We start from the raw sequence: 11362 nt of genomic DNA on the forward strand, positions 1-11362 counted from the left end.
GGCTTCCCTATATTTCCATATTCATAAGGTTTCTCATCTGTATGAATCCGTTGATGTCAAGCAAAGTCAGACTTTCTCAAGAAAGCTTTGCATTCATATTGTTTATGTCCTGCGTGGCATTTCTGATGTACAGAGCTGTGACTTGCAAGAGAAAAGGTTCCTGCATTCTTCATGTTATTAGGAATTCCAAGCTGTGTGAATTCTCTGATGTACAGTAAGGCACGACATGAAGTTAACAGGTTTCTTGCTTTCTTTATATCCACAGGTTTCTTTCTGCGTGTGTTCTTAGATGAAAGGTGAGGGCTGACTTCAAATTGAATACTTTGTTACGATGTGTACATTCATATACTTCCTGTAATAAGATTTCTGATGGTGAATGGGGGCTGGCTTACTTACAATAGGAAGCACCCGGCTGCCTCTGCGTCTCACGTTCTGGGATTAAACGTGTGTGCAACCACTGCCTGGCTGGACCTTTAGTTCTAACTGGAGACATCAAAATTATTTATATTACTTATCCTCACTGGGCCATTTCCAAACACATATATCCTAATGCTTTCTGAAGCATAATTACTTATTTAAAGATTTCTCAGGATAACTATATTTACACTCTCTTATGTGTTACTTACCCTTTTCTGAGTTATATCTTAAAATGGAACATTATCCCACACATTAAACTTAGTGATTTGATCCTTACATTTTCCATGTTTTGGGCATTAGGTGCTTCCTAATAAAAGGACTTCCAGTCCTGACTGGCTCTACTGGAAGATCTGGAGTATCCGCTTCATTGCTGTGTCAGGAAGATCACTCGGATTTAGATGGACATCCCTCATAAGATATATTGAATAGAACACCACAAATCTGGGGTCCCCTTATAGAGACTAAGATGGTTAGGGTACTAGAGGATTTCCTCAGTCATAAAAAAGCCAAGTTGGGGGATACTGCTCTGGAAATCAACAGGCACAGTTCCAGATATTGCTTTCTTCCCAAGGTACCTTTTTCTTTGTCTTCATACTTCAAATCTACATTTTAGGCCCACTGTACTTTAAAAGGAAAAAAGTCTGATTCTTCTCTGACCTGCATCTCAGCAGACACCCTGTGGAGAGGCCCCACATCCCTGAGGGTTTCCTTCTGTGTATTCAGCTCTGAAAGGCAGTTTGAGAGTTCAGATAAGTGTTTCACCTGTACCAACCATGTCTTCATTTGACATACTGCTTTGTTGATTCCAATATGCCACAAATCTTTCTCTTGATTTTCATGGCTAGCCTCAATCCTGGCATTCACTTTATGAACAGGGAAAATATTAAAAACATCACCACCCTTGAGTCAAGTACAATGCGCCAAATTGTGAAAAGAGTTATGTCAAATTTAAACTCAAATGAATATACAATTCCCTAACAGTGGGTTTGGTTTACTCTTCCCCAGATCTACTTTTTTCCACTCCTTGTAAGAATTCTCTGAGTTCTACGCCACCATAATCCTTGTGTCTTTGATTCACTTTACATTCACTGAATGTAAGGCAACGCTCTGAATGTGTGGGTGATTTCTGTTGGTATTATCAACACAGTTACACAGAATCATTAGGGATCAAGAGCAAGTGTTGAAAGAACATATTAGCAAATGCCTAATTTTAAAAAGAAGGAAGCGTGAGAATTTAGGTACACCGACTAACCAAGAAAACCAACTATGCCAGTGGTTCTCAATCTTCCTAATGATATGACCTTTAACACAGTTCCTCATGTTGTGGTGACCCCCAACCACAACATTATTTTCATTGCTACTTTGTAACTTGTAGTTTTGGTACTGTTATGGATCATAATGTAAATATCTGTATGTTTTCAGTGGTGTCAGGCGACACCTGTGCAAAGGTCATTTGACCCCCAAAGGGGTCCTGACCCCATAGATTGAAAACCACTGGACCTAAGTAGTACATAGGATTGAAGTTTTGATAAATCTAAGAAAATATACTTCAATAGCAGAAACTTGGGGATCTTTTAACACTGAGAACCCTTTCAGAGACATGATAAAACCTATCTTTGTCACAGGACTAGCTGTCTGCAGGGGAGAGTCTGGGTATAAAAAGAGTTCAACGCAATCTGTATATGATGAGCCCTTGCCCCAGACACACTCACTGACCGGACACGCATCCAACTGAGGCTTCTGCTGTGGTCCATGGTCCAAATTGAAGCTCCCACTCAAAGATGAGCTCTGGTTTGGTCATGCAGTGCCCTGCAAGTGGAAGTAGTAGATCAGTTTTGCAAATGTGCTAAGTGAGGTCATCCAGGGATGAATGATGACAGGATACACTCTAAGGACAACACTATCACAAGTGAGACAGAAACTTTCATAAGATAGTTCTTATACTGGAATTTTACCCTCAAGTGGCATTAAACTGCATGATAAATAACCCAAAATAAAGACTTGGAGAATATTTAAGATAATAGATAATAAAAGAGAGCCGGGCGGTGGTGGCGCACGCCTTTAATCCCAGCACTTGGGAGGCAGAGGCAGGTGGATTTCTGAGTTCGAGGCCAGCCTGGTCTACAAAGTGAGTTCCAGGTCAGCCAGAGCTATACAGAGAAACCCTGTCTCGAAAAAAAAAAAAAAAAAAAAAAAAGGAAAAAAAAAAGAAAAAAAAAAGAGAGAAAAAAAATAGATAATAAAAGAGAAAAATACAACCAAGCTGGAGAGAGGACACATGGGACACAGAGAAAGTGGCGAGAATCCGTCAGAAACTTTGCATGGAAAGAGCTCAATTAGAAAAAAAAAAAAAAAGAAAGAAAGAAAAGAAAGAAAGAAAAAGAAAAAGGAAACAAAGCCAGGCATGGTGACAGAAAAGTTTATTTCCAGCAAATGGGAGGAGAAGGCAGGGAGAGCTCTTTGAGTTCAAGGCCACCCTGGCATAGGTAGCAACTTCTAGGCCAATCAGGAGTACATAGTGACCCTGCCTCTAAAGAAAAAAAATGTAAAAAAGGAAAAACAAACCCCAAAGCAACTTAAAAAAGAAAAAAGAGTAAAAACCAAAGAAGGAGATCTCTGAGTGTGAGGCCAGCCTGGTCTACAGAGTGAGTTCCAAGACAGACAGGGATACACAGAGAAATCCTGCCTCAGAAAACAGACACACACACAGCGACAGAGAAAGACAGAGAGAGACAGACAGACAGACAGAGAGAGAACACATAAACATTACAAACTATGTGTGATGGTTAAATGAAAATGGTCCGGCTGGTGAGATGGCTCAGTGGGTAAGAGCACCAGCTTGCTCTTCTGAAGGTCCAGAGTTCAAATCCCAGCAACCACATGGTGGCTCACAACCATCCTCAACGAGATCTGGCTCCCTCTTCTGGAGTATCTGAGGACAGCTACACTGTACTTATATATAATAAATAAATAAAATCTTTAAAAAAAAAAAAAAAGAAAATGGTCACCAGAGGCTCATAGGGAGAGGAGCCATTGTTTTGTTTTGTGTTTTTTTCCCCCAGAGACAGGGTTTCTCTGTATAGCCCTGGCTGTCCTGGAACTCACTTTGTAGACCAGGCTGGCCTCGAACTCAGAAACCCTCCTGCCTCTGCCTCACAAATGCTGGCCGGGCAAGGAGAGGAGCCATTAGAAGGTATATCCTTGTTGCAGTAGGTGTGGCCTTGTCAGAGGAATGTGTTACTAGGGGATAGGCTTTGAGCTTTCAAATGCTCAAGTGAGGCTCATTGTCACTCTATCTTCCTGCTGTCTGCCAATCCAGATGTAGAATTCTTTGCTCCTTCTCTAGCACCATGTCTGCCTGCATGCTGCCATGCTCCTTGCCATGATAATAGACTGCACCTCTGAAACTGTAGGCCAGTCTCAGTTAAATGTTGTTCTTTTTGTTTGTTCGTTTGTTTGTTCATTTGTTTTTGTTTTTTGAGACAGGGTTTCTCTGTATAGCCCTGGCTGTCCTGGAACTCACTCTATAGACCAGGCTGGCCTCGAACTCAGAATTCCACCTGCCTCTGCCTCCTACGTGCTGGGATTAAAGGCGTGTGCCACCACTGCCCGGCTACGTTCTTCTTTCTAAGAGTTGCTGTGGTCATGGTTCTCTTACAGCATTACAACACTAAGACTTTACACACACAGGGTACAGCGGCACGGGGCACAGCGGCACACACCTATGATCTCAGCACTCAGGAAGGAGATGCAGGAGGATCCTGTCTCTGCATCATCCTTGTCTACGTGACAAGTTTGATGGCAGCCTGGGCTACATGAGACACTGTCTTTAAAAAAATATATTAGTTCTGATCATGTGATTCATAGCAGGGGTGTAACATTCGCCATATGGAATTTCACAAGTGTAAGGCACCAGATCTACATGGTAAACAGTAAGGAGGTATATGGAGATCAAAACAGATTCTTAACGGCATTTACAAACTTCAATACTCCATCTTAAAAAATTGTTCTCAATAAATAGATAACAAGATCATACCTGCACACAGTAATGGTTAAGTGCAATAAAAACACAGCCTACAACTTTACGAACGGCAAAGTCCTGAAAGAACTTTAAGGTCTGCAACAAGACAAAGACTTAGCTGGTCCTGCACTGCTCTCCTTGGTTCACCGCCGAGAAGGTTAAGCCCTGAATACAGGGGCAACACACAAAGGATCTTCGAATGAAAAAGGAGACTGTGAAAATGTTTTTATTTGTAGGCCAAATGACTCCATAAAGAGAAGAAGGGGGCAGGAGGCAATGGCACATGCCCCAAGCCTGATGACCTAAGTTCCATTCCTGGAACCCACAGTGGCGACTTCCTCTGACCTCTGTGCACTCTGACACATAGACAGACACAATCAAAATCAATAAGTGAAATAAAGTTTTAAAAAGAGAAAAAAGACTTCAAGGGAAGGGGGAATGGATCAAATCATTCATGTTAAAGAATGCAAAGTTGAAAGACCAATGTTTGTAGATGATAAACCAGTAACAAAATTCCTGGGCTGAAAATGTACAGTTGAACTTGCCTTCCCAGCATGAAATCCTGGATTTGTTCCCTCGCAGCCCAAAAAGCTGAGTACAGGGGCACCCGTGAATAATCCGGCAATGCAGAGGTGGAGGCAGGAGGATATAAATTCAAGGTCCTAGGCCTTCTGCACATGTTAGAGTTGTGCAGCTTGGTCTTCCTGTGGGGCTCCTAACCGAGGGGTGGAGCTGCCTCTGACTCCCTTGCCTGCCCTTAGGACCCTTTTCTTCCTCTGCGTGCTTCATCCAGCTTTAAGAGGAGAGGAGGACCTAGTCTTACTGAAACTTGATGTGCCATGGCTAGTGGATATCCACAGGAGACCTGCGCTTTTCTGAAGAGAAATGGAGGAGTGGATGGGGGAGGGAGAGGGAAAGTGTAGGGGAGAGAAGGGAGGGAAAACTACAGTTGGGATGTAAAAACAAAGTTCAAGGCTTTGCTCAGCTACACAGTAAGTTCAAAGCTAGCCTGGATCACATGAGACCCTAGCTCTAAAAACTCATGCAAAGTTATTAATGCAGTAATTTGGAATATTATCCCATTCACAAGAACTACTAAATTACTTTCAAAATCTTTTATGAAGCTTCAATTTATTTATGTATTCACATCTTATGGAGCTGAAGATTCTAGCTAGCTAGCTATATCTTGCAGTACTGGGGGCTGTACACATTGAGCTGTATCTCCTATCTAACTTTACAGTTTACTAGCTGAAGAATCAAAGACCACTTTCCTGAAAATTCAAGATTAGAGGAAACAGCCTCCATAGGACCCAGAACTCCAGCACAGACAGGAGGGCTGGTATTCCTCTGAAGGCAGCTTAGACTATACAGTGTTTTCAAGGCTATCCTGGATACACAGTGACACCTTATCTCAGGACACACACACACACACACACACACACACACACACACACTAGGGGGTGTGGGAAGGGTATGGGGAGGGAAAGGTAGTTCATGCTCACAGAGGGTAAGAAATTAAATCTAGATATCCATATTGCTCAGAGATTTAAAGATTCAATACTTGTCTTAATATAAAAGATAATCATCACTGTGTCCTACACAGTGTCCTCAACATATGCACTAAAAGCCCCAAACTGTCAACATAATTTGATTGAGAAGAGCACACTTAGGCTACGCGGTGATGCCTGCCTTTAATCCTAGCACTCAGCTGGATCTCTGTGAATTTAAGCCCAACCTGTCCCACAGAACAAATTCCAAGCTACCTAGGGCCACATAGTGAGGCCTGTCTCCAAAACCACCACCACACCAAAACATCCTTGTAAGAACTGGCATCAAACTACAGGACCACAGTGTGCTGTGTCTGCAGGGCGACAGCACAGTAAAGGTCACGGCCACCAGTGGAAGAGAATGAGCGTCCCCACAACAAAAGCACGCACACTCGGGGTTATACTTCGGATCTGAATGACACTCCAAACTCCAGGTGCAACAGTCTTGGTCAATAATCTATTCAACTGTCTTTGGACAGAGCCCAGTGTCAGAAAATAAGGTCATTAGGGACATGTCCTAGAAGGGCTACTGGAGTGTCCTCACCACCCCACCCCTTCCTGCTTGCTGGCTGCAGTGAGGTAACCAGTTTTCATACATACGCACCCCACAAACACAGAGTTCCTGGCTGCAGTGAGGTAGCCAGCTAGGCTCTATGTCCCTTCTCACTACAGAGACGGTGTGACATGATCAGGTAACCACTCACTGAACGCTCTGCAAACCACGAGTCGCCCTAACCTCTCAGGAGATGATGCGGGTAGTGCACCCCATAATCACATTGCACAGACAGCAGGGACCTAGACTAGCCCAAGTATGCAGGCTATAGATTTCCCTCCCTGGAGGTGGGAGCCAGACCAACAAACTCACCATTTCCAGCTTCCAGGGAAAGAGTTCCTCCCTTGGGCCTTCTGGAATTAGTATGTCAAGAGGATTTCCCAGGAAAACTCAAGTCTACATCTGCAAAACAATCAAGGTTACCTGATTTTTAATGGAGGTGTTGTAATACAGAACTAAGACTGCATTGGCAACTTTACAGCTTTATTCTACTTGAGCTTCAGCTGACTAGACTTCGTCGGACTCCAGAGGAAGGGGTCCTGCAGGGGCGGGGGGCGGGGGGGGGGGGGAGGGGTGGGGGCTTCCTTTCTCTTCCCATTTGCCCTTAAGGTTTCTTCTTTCTATCCGGTCCATCTTTGCCTTCATTCTTCACATCTCCTCAAACCTGAGTCCTCCCTCAGAGCTGATCTTCAGGATCAGATCTCTTTTCAGTTGTCCCATCCTCAAACCCCTTTCCATCAACTCTTTCTTAGATTGAGGCATCCTCTCCCTCAGACCCTTACTTCCTCCCTCAGGCCCTGGCCTCCTCCCTCAGGCTCTGGCCCCCTCCCTCAGATTGTCACCTCCTCCCTCAGGTCCTGGCTTCCACCCTCAGGCCCTCACCTCCTCCCTCAGGCCCTTATTTCCTCCATCACACCCTGCCTTCCTCCATCACACCCTTTCTCAGGCCTACATCCCTCCTACAGGCTCCTCAGTTCCTCATTCAGCCTCTGAGACTATAGGGGTATTGGCAAACACTGTCTCTCCCATCCCTTTGGGAGTCTCTTTGAGTCTAGTAGACACCAACTTCTGATTTCTATGACTACCCTGGCTGACCAGTGACAGGCACTGAGGAAGTCATTCATACTTAGAACCATTCCCTGGTCTCAACTTACCATTCAGTAAAATGTCCAGAGAGCCCCTATCCCATCTCTACTTAGGGTTGAGAGTCTCAGCAGGGAGAGCTATTGGCTCTAAGCTTCATAGAACAGCCAACAGAGAAATGCCAACAGAGGTGGGGAGAGAAAGACGGCCAGGGAAGCAGAGCGCTGGTTCATGTGCTCAGGGCGCTGGATAGGACTGCCATAGCTGTGGGCAGCCAGGGCTACAGTGTGAGAAGCTGTGTCAAAGGGAGTGGGGAGGGGGAGGAAGGGATCAACGGAAATAAAGGCCCCAGGGCCCAATAACATGACAAGCCCAAGGTCCACTTCAGGGTCTCCCTGATCGGGAGATCTATCCTCCCCTCTTCCTGCCAGGCGGCTTTCTGCTTCAAGAGATGCTTGTTGTCACCCCTGCAGAGGTGACAGGTTTACCTTTCTCTATTTCTCGGTCCCTAGGTCTTCAATTCTTTTTTTGCCTCTGGGAAGAAACCTGGACACCTAGATTCTCAGCCCAAGGCATTGACATTCCTGTTCTGTGGGGGCTGGGTTGGCGACAGCGCACTTCCCTAATATGCATTTCCTAGGTTCCATCACAGAGAAGGTAAGTATTCAGGTCCAACCCATGCCGTAGAGAACGGGACCCAAGAAAATACATGCCCTGAGGGGAAGAGGTGAGAAATCAAGGAACTCGCGTCTAAAATCAGTACAGTTAAATACTAAATACTAAAATCAGTACAGTTAAGCACATCCTTCAGTGCGATCCTGAAATTCATAAACAAGCCACAGAGCAAGGGGCATACAGGGCTGAAGGGCTGGGTCGTGCAGAGTCGCGGGGCCAGGATAATCCTGGGGCAACCCTTCACTGGGGCCAGGTAACCTGGGGGGTCGGTTGCTGGCACTGTCCAGCTGACACAAGTCCTTTCAGAACAGCTGGTTGCAAGAATGTGCCGCAAGCCCCAAACCCTGCGGGGGACTTTGGTCCAAGGACCGTGACCTGCACTCCAGTATCCCAGCCAGGGAGAGCACAGCGGCGGGACTCGAGTCCCCACGCGAGGACCAGGGACGCAACGGGACACCCGGGGAGCCCAGCCCCCACCCCACAGCTGGGGTGCGGAGGGCTCGGGCTTGGGACTCTGCAGCCGCCGGCTCCGCGGGGACGCCGCGCTCACCATGGCGGAGTCGAGACACCCCGCGTCCTCGCTGCGCGGCGCAGACCCGTGCCGGTACCGACAGAGTCCCCCGAACCTGGGACACCGGCTCCAGATCCCAAGATGGTGGTATGCTGTCACGTCAGAGACAAAGGCAGGACCGCCAAAGCCCGCCCCCTTCCCTTCGTCTGTGCGCCCGATTGCACGTTTCTCACCCCGGCGCCTTCGATTGGACAGGGTTTCAGTTCTCATCGGCTCAGACCTGACTGACAGAAGCTGGCACCAATCCATGAGCAAGCCAACTTTATTCCCACCGTTTAAAAATGACAACTTCTCGATCCGCAGGTATCCTGAGGTATGGCATCCTGTGCAAGAGCCCACCGCCACCTGAACGCTTGCATTTAGCCTTGTACAAAGGGCGGAGATATCGTCCTAGGGTCTGGATCGAGTTCATCTCCTTTGCCAATTAAAGAAGTGAGACAGGACCAGCACCGCAGGTAGCAACAGGAAAATAATCTGGCCGGGCAGTGGTGGCGCACGCCTTTAATCCCAGCACTTGGGAGGCAGAGGCAGGCGGATTTCTGAGTTCGAGGCCAGCCTGGTCTACAGAGTGAATTCCAGGACAGCCAGGGCTACAAAAAGAAACCCTGTGTCAAAAAACCAAACCAAAGCAAGAAACAAACAAACAAACAAAACACTCGGTTGGCCCCGGATAGCCGGGTCCCCGTCCGTCCCCGCTCGGCGGGGTCTCCCCCCGCCGGGCGTCGGGATCGGGGTCCGGTGCGGAGAGCCGTTCGTCTTGGGAAACGGGGTGCGGCCGGAAAGGGGGCCGCCCTCTCGCCCCTCACGCTGAACGCACGTTCGTGTGGAACCTGGCGCTAAACCATTCGTAGACGACCTGCTTCTAGGTCGGGGTTTCGTACGTAGCAGAGCAGCTCCCTCGCTGCGATCTATTGAAAGTCAGCCCTCGACACAAGGGTTTAAAAAAAAAAACAAACAAACAAACAAACAAAAAACCACAAAACCCTCAGACACAGTAGGTAGCAGCAACAGGTATCAAATTTTAATAAAAGTTAAAAAGCACCACCGGGTGGCGGCGGCACATGTCTTTAATCCTATCACTCAGGAGGCAGAGGCAGGCAGATTTATCAATTCGAGGCCAGCCTGGCCTATATAGTGTTCTAAGAGCCAGGGATACACAGAGAGATCCTGTCTCTAAAAAACAAACAAACAAATAAAGCACACAAACATAGCCAGGCACATCCAGACCGAAGCAGAAAAAGGACAACACTTTTTCCCCATGGGTCTTGAAATATTTTGGTGGCCAACCATGAGTCCCCCTTTCCCTGGTTTAGGATTGGTCAGTTTAGACAAAGAAGAGTATCTGATAGGCCCATAGCTGTAGGTAAACAAATCCCTGTCTGGCCTTGAGCATCCAGAAGTGGGTCAGTGCAGCTAGAGTAGAGGGGAGGGGGGGCTGGGAGGGGTGAGGAAGAAGCCAGAAATTTGCCATTTTTGTTCTTTAAGGTCCCCTTTTCTGTCTGCCTGCCTGTCAGAGATGTGTCTAGTTCCTGATCCCTTGGTTATATCATATTATGAGTTATTTTTAGGTATATCTTACACAAATGGGAAGAATTCGACCAGCTTTATAAATTCCATGCACATTTTTTCCAACTTTGCTCTTTTGAGGCGAAAAGCTGAGCTTTGAAATGGGCAGCAATCCCCTAAAGTCCCAGTGTCTGATACAAATAAAGTGGGGGACAAATTATAAAATGTCGCCGGGCGTGGTGGTGCACGCCTTTAACCCAGCACTTGGGAGGCAGAGGCAGGTGGATTTCTGAGTTCGAGGCCAGCCTGGTCTACAAAATGAGTTCCAGGACAGCCAGGGCTATACAGAGAAACCCTGTCTCGAAAAAACATTAAAATATATATATATATATATAAAATGTCTTAAAGTGAGGTTCTCCTCCTTCCCCTGATGGCCTGTCCCCAGCCTTCATATTAGATATGTCCTCAGAAATCTAAATCTAAATGTTGTAATATTCACATAAAGAAATCAAAAGTAATGAAATAGATTATAAAAACAACCATTCAAAAAGCCATGATATGTTTTCATTTCTCGTGGTGGGAAAAATTGAAACATGAATTAATCCCACATGGATACAGATTGTTTCCATTCCCGACTATTTGTAGACATTGTATGCTTTCCAACACCAACAAAATTGGGTTTGAAACTTCTTTTTATGAATGCAAATGGCATTACTACAGATGATGTTTATTGGGGATGGGATTTTGTCTTGAAGCAATACAGGCAAACACAGGGGTGTGCCTTGAATTTGTTTTAAGTTTTGTTTTGTTTTGTTTTTTAATCTATGCAGTATTGTTTTCTACCACACAGAACTGAGAGGCTGTAATTGAAAGACCAGGAAAAAATCCTGACCCCCTAGCAAACAGAGTAGAGCCAAGAATGTAGGTTAGCCAGTTCAGTGACTCTGTTCCAGGAACGTGACTAACCACAGAACAGGTGATTACACCAG

General features: G+C 46.1%; 1 protein-coding gene across 3 annotated transcripts in view; it reads right to left on the reverse strand.

The window, feature by feature from the left end:
* LOC110301943 (zinc finger protein 809-like) overlaps positions 1–9031 on the reverse strand; it is a 29419-nt gene extending 20388 nt beyond the window's left edge. For all 3 annotated transcript variants that reach the window (XM_085844484.1, XM_021172667.2, XM_029481407.2), the window contains exons 1-3: positions 8847–9031; positions 6851–6940; positions 2134–2226 (exon numbers count right to left, since the gene is read on the reverse strand). The gene's annotated coding sequence lies outside the window, so the exon portion shown is untranslated. The remainder of the gene's footprint in view (positions 1–2133; positions 2227–6850; positions 6941–8846) is intronic.
* Positions 9032–11362: the final 2331 nt, after the last annotated feature.

Source organism: Mus caroli, unplaced genomic scaffold, assembly GCF_978045245.1.
Source record: "Mus caroli unplaced genomic scaffold, Mus_caroli_1 scaffold_11, whole genome shotgun sequence".
NCBI classification, from domain to species: domain Eukaryota; kingdom Metazoa; phylum Chordata; class Mammalia; order Rodentia; family Muridae; genus Mus; species Mus caroli.